Source organism: Pseudopipra pipra, chromosome 8 (assembly GCF_036250125.1).
Source record: "Pseudopipra pipra isolate bDixPip1 chromosome 8, bDixPip1.hap1, whole genome shotgun sequence".
NCBI lineage: Eukaryota > Metazoa > Chordata > Aves > Passeriformes > Pipridae > Pseudopipra > Pseudopipra pipra.
In genome coordinates this window covers 27,088,947-27,098,569 of record NC_087556.1, presented here as the reverse complement: position 1 = coordinate 27,098,569, position 9,623 = coordinate 27,088,947, and the positions used below count along the sequence as shown (strand labels likewise).

The following is a 9,623-nucleotide window of genomic DNA, read 5'->3' as shown; positions in this document are numbered from 1 at the left end:
GGTAACCAAACTATGAATAATGTACCTATTTTAAGTTCAGTCTCTTTTAACTATCCTCAGCAAATATACACAGCTTACCAATGATGCAAACCTGGTGAATTACATCTGCTTTCGTCACCATGCAGCTCATAAAACACAAAGCAGACCAAAAGCACGTTTTTACAAAGTAATTTTCAGTCAATAAGATTTCAGAGTTTTAAGATTTTGAACTTGGAAATCAAGAGATAAACATGATTTTAACACAAATGGTGTGTTTACTATAAATGATGTTTCATCTCTCGCATGGCTGTAAACATTTGGGTGCCTTATTTTTGAAGAGGTAAGGAACAGGCAGTGCAATTAGACTCAGTGACTGTGTTTGTTACAGAAAACAAGATATTTTTATTTATTGGTTTATAACTGAGTGCTCTGGGAGCTCTCCTGATAAATGCTTCAGTAGCTGAGTCACAGTGCGCGCAGGATTAGTCACGGCTGAGGAAGTGTCCCAAGGTTTCATTTGCAGCTGCAGATATACCTGATGTATATTCATTTCTCCTGTGAGCCGAAGCTCTCTGAAGTTGTGCGCTTCGGAAGCTCTTGGCTCCGTCATCTCCTCCACGTCACCACACCCTCGAACACGAGGGTCAGGCTGAGAGCACGCAAGAAGGAAGGCGATGTGTGCCGGCCGTGCTCAGGAGGAGGAACGGAGGGCTCACAGCCTGTGCACCAACATATGTTATGTGGGCCTCACCAGAGCTCAGCGTGCGTCACGCCGGCTTGACGCTATTTTAAGCGACAATGGGTAAACTCAGTGACTTAGATGAGCGACCAAACACCCTCCTTTCATCACATGCTCCAGCAGAGCAGCATGAGCGACTGGCGGTACTTCTGTGCGTGTTCACTTCTACCCGTGGTATTCCCACTCTGCAGATGGGGAGCAAGGACAAGAGGTAAATAACATTGCCCAGGGTTAAACTGCAAATCCCTGGCAGAATAAAACCCCTATCGATACCACAGGCCTACAGGTTTTAAGTCACCCTCTCCATGTAATCCCTAAAAATCCTCTGCCTGAAATATCTGATCTAGCAAAGCATGGCTCTTCCATGAGAGTTGTAAATAACTGCCCACACTGGATCACCAGACAAACACGAGGAATCTTATCTCAGTTGCCTTTCCTCCCAAGCTTGAGCAAAGTCTGAACATGGGTGCGTGCATGAGTTAGCTGCATGTCCTCTGTTTTGAGAGGCTCACATGAAGCAAAAGGAAGATCAAATCTGCTCACTTGAGCAACTGTGTGAAACAAGAAACATAGGATTCCTAAATGGCTTAAAAGCATAGCCAGCCTTTGAAACCTTAAGGCACCCAGCATTTCCACACCTTACATCCAGCTTTTATACGTGTTAAACATGGCACTATTTGGACATGGAGAGCCCTTCCACTGGTGCCCATGTCCTCATGCTACCTGTGTGAACAACGCTGCTTTCTCAACAGGCCGTTCACAGTCTGTCCAAGGGATGTCTCCACCTTGTTACATCTCAAAGACCTGTCCCCAGCCAAGTGAACTACAGACACACTTGAAGTTTCCTCTTTGGTTTATTAAGAAAGTCTATCTTAATGAAAAAGAGAAAATTGTAAAGTAAAAATTATTAAAACTGCACTTAAAAGCTATGTTATTACAGGAACAGCCCCTAAACAGACTTACAATCACGGTTAAATACATTTTTACACCAAAGCAAATCATGGTGAAGCTGCTCTATGCTGGCTTACATTGTTTACAGCTTTGAAGACAAATACAGATGTCAATTTGTCTAATGAAAATAACCAGCTTCCCAAGACTATTCTGTTTCTTGAGGTGAATATAAATTTTATTTAGTTTAGCATGTCCATGTGGTATGTGCTATACATTGACTCAGTTTTGCATTTCTTCCTGCAGCAGAACACGAACTGTTAACTCTCACCTGTATGTTAAACTATGCCTAGTTTCCTTCCTTCTATTATTCTGTATTCTCCTTCCTCTCTTCCTGTTTCTGTGCTAAGGATACTGACATCTACTTATGGCAAAATTTTCCTCCTCACTTTCAACAATTTCTCTAATCAACAAATTGTTGTAGAATCTTCTTAAGTGGTCTTTAATACAGAGTTCTTTAATACCATGTAAATGTAAATACATTATCTGAAAGCTTGACTAGTTCCAAAAAAGAAGTGAATCAATACCTACCAAACACTCTGTACTAAAATCACTTGTATTAATAATACAACCAATGACAGCAGTAGTCCACAGTGATTTAGAGTTTCAAAACCAGTAGTGTTTCCCTGCTCAAGTCTATACAGATGCCCCAAAGAAAAGAAAGATTATTTCCCAATTGGTTTCACTGGAAAAAAAAAAAAAAAAGATTAACATAGCTGATCTAATATTTCAACCACTCTGCACCACAGTTCCTGACAAGAGCTCCCTCAAGGTTAGCCTTAAAATTACATCACAGCCTAATTTTGCCTTGTTTTACATTAGTCTGAAACCATGTCTAGATTTTATTGAACTTTGATTCTGTTATTGGTTTTACATATTATCCAGATTAAATTTTTAATATGGTTTCATGGTTTGAAAAGCATCATCGTCTACTGTTAGGGAGTTTTTAGTGTAGCAGGAAATGGAATTAGGGGAGATCTACTGACTTAATTGAAGATGCCACTAAAAGCTTTGTCAACTGCAAATATCCTGCCCTTCCAATTTCAGCAGTGATCCTGGGAAGGAGAGTGTGGAGTGCTCCACGTACATAGCAACTCTGCTGCAGAGAATTTTCCGATACAGAACAGGCCTGCTGATGTACATCACATCTCGGGGTGCATTTACTGCCTTTAGACCCATTAATGTTATCAATATGATTTTAGGATGTGCAGTGATTTGATATGGTAATTGTGCTATGTTGTCCCTGCTCTCTACATCCAAAGGAAACACAATGATTGGAAGAAAAACATAATTCAACTCCACAAAACCCTCTATTTTCTCTGCTGCTGCAATGTATATTCAAATCCCCAAAGCAACTAAAAAAAGGAGAAATGTACTACAGAAACTCCTCTGGAGGTATGCAGAGGGTATTTCCTATGCTCACTATTCTGATTTACCAGGCAGTAATCATCTTCATTCTATTACAATAAAAGGGAGGTGGAGAGCCCAGATGAATGCCCTAAATCTGGATATATTATCATCATGAATGTTGGTGAAATAAGCCTGCTTGGAAATATCTCAGAAAAAAAGGCAGAAGAAAAAACCCTATGTTTGAGTTTTGCTACCATGTCTTCTTCCTGTGGCTGAAGACATCAGTGTCATGACTCACTCCGGAGATTTGAATTGCTCCCTGGGCAACATGACCTCCTCATACCAGCTTTGTTCCTCACACTAGCAAAAATTGGTCATCCATGAACACTGAATGAAGAAACTTCCTTATTAGTCATATCTGGATCTATAAAACTAATACCGGAAAATGATGTTCAGACAAGCCCACTGCCACTTCAGGTATGTGGCCTTCCAACATTTCAAAGCTAAACAGTTTCATCAGGTGTGGGAGGAAAGATAGAAAAAGGAAAAAAGGTCAGATACATAAGACATCTGGGTCTAGAAAAAATCCACTGATCAACAGTCCTTGCAGTAGCTTGGATCCACATTTAGGCTTTCATGTTTATTTGCTTGACTGACAAATCCCAAGAGAATTTTGCAACCAATGCTAAAAACAAAAAGCAAACATGAAAACCCACCAAGCCTTCAAACTGAAGGCTCAGCTCTCAACTGCACTTTAGCTGGGTAGCTGTCCACCCTTATGTATGCAGCAAAACATTGTACCTTCCCACATTCAATTAAAAACTGCACTAAATCAAATCCTCTTGCTGAACACAGAAAGAACGGGTGTTTGTCTACACTTGGTGTTGCCTGCACCTCTCCTGGGAAAGTTCAGTACATTACTGACTTGTCATGAAACTAAAATCTCAGAGAAAAGCACCCTGCATCTCAGTAATTTGTGTTATTACAGGCTTGTTGCCTCGTTCAAAAGATACTGCAATAGTATAAATAATACCCATTATAATGGTCAATGACAAAAAATATCACCTTGTTCCCACTGACATTGGTTGCTTTTTGTTTTAAGCTTTCTCTGCTGGTAACAGTACAAGCTCGAATATCATTGAACAGCCTATTTCACTCTCTCACCAAATTACATGAATAGGATTGACCAAGATGAGGACAAACATCCCATAATTGCAGGGGACCTAATCAGACTCCATCACCTATCCCTGAGTCAACAGAATACTAAGGTAAGTGCTAAATGCTCCTGCAGATCTAAAACTTTGGATCTATAACTACACTGAAGAACTGAAACCTTCTTACATAGGAAGCATAGCACAGGTAATCAAAATCCTTGTGGGAAAAAAATCCAGCATCTGAAACAGCATAACATATTAACTACACCTTTTCTCCTTTGTAACCAAAGGGTGTTGACAGCACTGCACTTAGGCAGTGCAAGACGAAACTGCTAAAAAATTTAAAAGAAAAACTAAAAAAAACCCAAAACCCAACCAAAAACCTCCCATAGGTTTTTAGGTGATACACATTGAGTAAAAATTATGCCAGAGCCCGAACATGGTGTTGATATCTCTGTGTGATCGAGAATCCAAATCTTTTTATTTCTTCAATTCTCTAATATCTTACTGTGCCCTTGGCAACCCATTATCCTGGTTTCCTGTTAAGATGGATACCTCAACATTTTTTCATGAAACTTAGCATTTAAAGAAATATAGCTCCACAGCTCTTTCCTTCAAGTGACATAGAAATAGAAACATTGATAAAGATAGTTTTAAGTGCCTATCTGATATACTATTCTTTTATTAGTAGCCTCTGCAAAGTGCCATTTGCTGGCCAAGGATCCAATCTGACTTCATCTGGAGATGGCTGCAATGACATGCAAGACAATTTCTGTAAGAGACATTTCAGTTTCATTTTCAGAGGAAACATCTGTAGAAGGACTTCCAGTTTCCCTAAGCATTGGATCAGCTGTAGGACGTAAGACAACATTCTGTGATTACAAAACACTCTGATTGCCAGGAACAGGATGCAAAACCACATGAAAGCAGTCTCACTGTTCAAGTAGTGACTAACATGATGTAGAAGGAATGTTTAACAAGTCTGTTCATGCAACAGGAGGGGTGAATGCCATCTCTCACTGCTACATGCATACTCCAGAAATTCTCTCACTTCAGGAAAATGTGTCTGAAGTCTGTCAGTAGAAGGAAGGATGGAAAGGTTTGGAACAGTGATGTGCATATTTTGCATTTTATGCAAATTATACACATTGTTTCTATTGGTAAAGTGAGCACACTGATGTATATGAACTCTGCAGCTACTACAGTATAGTTAACCTTTTAAAAGGTACGTGTAGTTAGCAAAAATAAACTTATCATAGTTCAGAAATAAAAATGGCAACTGTGAGCCACTTCTATATTCACAAGATGGAAGTGGAACGTGGCATGACAAAGTCAGACTTCAATAGTCCTTGATATTGCTCTGACGCCAGTTGTTCACAATCTCCCTCTATGTCAGCAGAACTCACTATTTGCCATGGATTCCTAAAATTCTATTTTAGAGAGAGGATTCTTCATTTTCTTACTGGTTTTCATTTGATCTTCATCAGTACTATGTGGCAGTATTTTTTAAGTATTTATTTCTACAACATAAGGTAGCTTTATTATCCCTTACTCTGTGGGAGGGCAAAGAAACAGAGATACTTAAGGTCCAAGTAACCAATTAAAGCTCTGATGTTGTTAAATTCAGAAGAGGCAGCAAATAATCAAACCCATTTTATAAATAAGTAACATTGTCTGAAATATTTTCTTCCTATTTTTGACCACCCTCAAAAATTACTCATATGGCCTAAGTAACACTGGTGGGGAGTGGTAGCTGTCTCAAGCCAACATGCCCTGAACTTTCAAAACCTAGGAATGTATGACAGTTCCTAAAGGCAATCTAACCATGCCCCTGTGGCTGCAAAATTACCTCCAGCTGAATCAGAGCTTTTTGTGGTCAGTTTTCAGCTACAAGTCCCATGGGGCAATTAGCTCTGAGTTTACACTCTGAGCTTTCTTTTTTTCCATACACAGATCTACATCACTCACACTAGTGTAGTAGTGTGTAGATGCTTCTACACAGAAAAATAAACCCAGATCTTTACAGGGCTATTCAGTATCCCTCTTGCAAAGCTCTCTTCTCCTTTCAGCTCACTTTCCCTTAAAATTCAGCAAACAGTGACACAGGACCCACAAACAACAGCCTATTTTTAGCTACCCATCCTTGGTTACTGTAAATCCCCTGTTCTGAACAGTGCTTAGACCAGGAGTGTGCAGCTCCCGTGGGGGTGGACCACCAAAGACTGACTGCCAGCACTGAGCTGCAGCTGTGGGACACAGCAGAGCAGCTCCACAGCATAGAGTGGCCACCCAGCTCTTTGTGGGTGGTTGAGCAGCTGCCACAACCCCAGCCAGTGTGTGGCACAGGGCTGGCAGAAACCCTGTACTGGGGAAAACATACACAGTCATCACTGCTGCCTGCACCTAATATCCCCTTCACACTCCTTTCATGTGCTCATTCTGAGCTTCCCTCTCCATGCTCATACCATACTTTTCCTTCTGTCTACTATCACTACACAGGACTTAGGTCTCCTCAGCCCCACAGCAACCCCACTATCCATCACAGCCTTTTTCCTTACTTCCCATGTTCCTTCCCATACACAAACACAAAATACCCCCACACTGTTCCCATATTAACCTCAGATCCCTGCTTCCCACACTGCTGGCTTGCTGCTTCAGCTCCTCTCCTAATCCTCCCAGGCTCCTCACCCACTGCAATGGCCCTTGCTCCCTACTTTCCAAACTTCCCTCATCTTCTCAGCTTTCCTGTCATTCAAATCCCTTCTGGACATAAGAAGTCTCAGCAGCACAATTCCTGGCACCCCAAGAAGGACCAGCATCTCCAGCTGCCTTCTTGTGCAGTCCCCAGGCCCCAGTGCTGACACGCTCCCTGATGCCAATGGCAGAACACCTTGGAGGAAGAAGTCACACCTTGACTTGGAACATTGCTCCCAACCAGAGGCTCACATTAAGCTGAAAACACCATCTGACAGGCTGTGTGTTGTGTAGGTCTGATCAAGACCCATCACACGGACCTGCTGCTTGTGCCAGTAAAGGATCACACTGGCAGGTTGTCATTTCTCACAAAAACTGGCATTCTCACAAGCTGTCAGTTGTAGGGGAATGGAAATCCAAGAGTCTCAGACACTTCTGAAGTGGATGACGTCCTAAAGGACACAGGCTTTCAGTCCATTCTTCCTACTCCTGACATTTTCTCCTTATCCCCATGCTGCCCCACCCTGGCTCTTATTCCTCATCAGTCCTGATTCACTTTTCCTCCTCAGTTTTAGTCACCATGCCTTTTTCACCGTTGGGCTGTAATTCCTGCAGTCACTCGGAGCATAGAAGATGTTTGAGCTGTTGCTTTCTTTGCTCAGCACCACAATCTGTGATGAATTTCAGGGCTGTAGAGGGTCAAATTATGTTCAGGAACGCACACATGCTCACCTAACTGACTTCACTTTCACAGAAACTTCTGTGTAAGCAGGTATTGCGAAACTTTACAATTAGGCCCAACTTCAGGAGAGTAGAACAGCAAAAGTTAAGTCTTGAAACACGCAGAACTTCCCTAAGAAGTTTTGAGCCCGTGCTTTAAAACAAATGGCACTTGAAACTCTCAACAGCATAGCTGTATACTTTCATCAAGGGCCTTGCCAAGCAACATTTCTTTCTATAACTTGATTTTATAAGTGCCAAACTGCTGAAGCTTTCCTAAATTCAGCTGAAGCCAAACAGCCAGTGCAGAAAAAAAAAAGGTCAGCCTATAGAAATAAATTTTGCAGGGACAACAGTAACACAATGCCTCATAATGGGAAATACTGCACAATTCCAGTATCTGTGTAACAAGTGGAGTATCTATGTAATCTATGGACAAAGTTGATTCCTCTGCTCATAATGACAAATGGTAAAAAAAGAAAGATTAATTAAAATAAAGCAAATTTTGCTTAGAGGCACAGGACAACTGAACAAAAAAAAAACCACCATATTTTCAGGAAAACAACCCTAAAAACTGAAATATTAATGCACTGTTTTCTTGATGGTTTGATCCAAATTAATACACCAATATCTATCAAGCCTGAGATACTGCCCCACTGACAGGGCAGTGCCTGCTGGGCAGGCAGCCTACCAGAAACGCCTAGAAAGATCCAGTGTCTCCTTTCTGGACTAGACTTGGATTGCAATTTCTGTCCTGAGGACAGACTGGTTTGTTTGCAGAAGCCCATTTTTTTTCCTAGTTACTAGGTCCCTGTGCTGAGCACAACAATCCATAAATACAAAGTTGAAAAGCAGGACTTTAAAAACCATTTGGATATAATAACGTCTTCACAGCGTTTGTTGCTGCTGAGCACTCCAATCTCTGACCCTGAGCTGCTTCAGGATTTGACATTAAGGAATGCAGAATATTGCAGGTTTAAGTGTACTTATTCACCATAGCACATACTTGTTTCAAAAGACTGTGTAGTCCCAGCTATCTTCAAGAATAACTTCCTATAAATGTTTCCATTAGCTCTAGCTATAAAAATCACGCAGCAGACAGTAAAAAAAGAGACATAATTGTGGACCTACAGTAGAGTTCAGTGTCCCGAGTCGCGAGTTAAACACGGCTGGCGATGCAGACGTCTTGTGCAGCACCGCTGCCACCTCCTGGTCAAGCCAAGAGCGGCTGCAGGATACGCCAGGGTCTCATCCAACTGTGGAAGTTTACCTTAAACCCAGGCAACCCCTTCCTGAAAGCCAAGGCTTGCCCAGCTATCCCAGTTACTGGAAACCTGCCCTTCCCAACCAGCTGTCCATTCACTACTATCGCAGATCACGCTATCTGCTACCCTACAGCACCAGCACGGCCAGAAATTCTCCGGTTACACCAGTTCCTCCGGTTGTTCCGCAAGTACAGTGATGTCAACCGGACAGCTTCCCACTAGGAATCACAGCTGAAAGCCTCAATGTTAATGGTAAAAGCCAATTCAGTTGCCTTTTCTTTCTGTTGCTAAATTAGGGAAACAAATTCTGCAGGATTTGTGATGAATTACTGTCTTAAATTGACATGCCTTCATTTGGCAATAAACTACACCAAAGGTCTCTGTATCATGTATGACAAAATGTGGGATAAACATTCCAGTAACATGGTGTTACGACCCGCCCCAGGAAAAGAGGGGGGGGTAACCCAGGTTTTATCAAAAATTCCTTTGGGGTGGATTAAAGTGAAACGACACTAAATAATCGGTGTATGAAAACATATATTGATAAGATTTATTTTAACAATTTTGAATCAATAGGTAAGTTAACATTTTTGGGTGCTGTCATAATCAATAGGTAAGCTAACATTTTTGGGTGCTGTCATAATCAATAGGTAAGCTAACATTTTTGGGTGCTGTCATAACCTTTCTGGGGAGGAGAAAAATGCATAGGGGAGAGAAAGGCAGGATAAGAGCAAGGGAGAGTAAGGGAAAGAAAAGCTGAGAGTGGACAGATGT

The 9,623-nt window shown here is 41.5% G+C and overlaps 1 long non-coding RNA gene across 1 annotated transcript; it reads right to left on the bottom strand.

The window, feature by feature from the left end:
• Nucleotides 1-357: 357 nt before the first annotated feature.
• On the bottom strand, nt 358-9,198 carry LOC135418213 (uncharacterized). The gene is made up of 3 exons (XR_010432338.1): nt 8,716-9,198; nt 2,198-2,351; nt 358-903 (listed from the first exon to the last, which is right to left on the bottom strand). It is a non-coding gene; the product is annotated as an uncharacterized LOC135418213 (long non-coding RNA).
• Nucleotides 9,199-9,623: the final 425 nt, after the last annotated feature.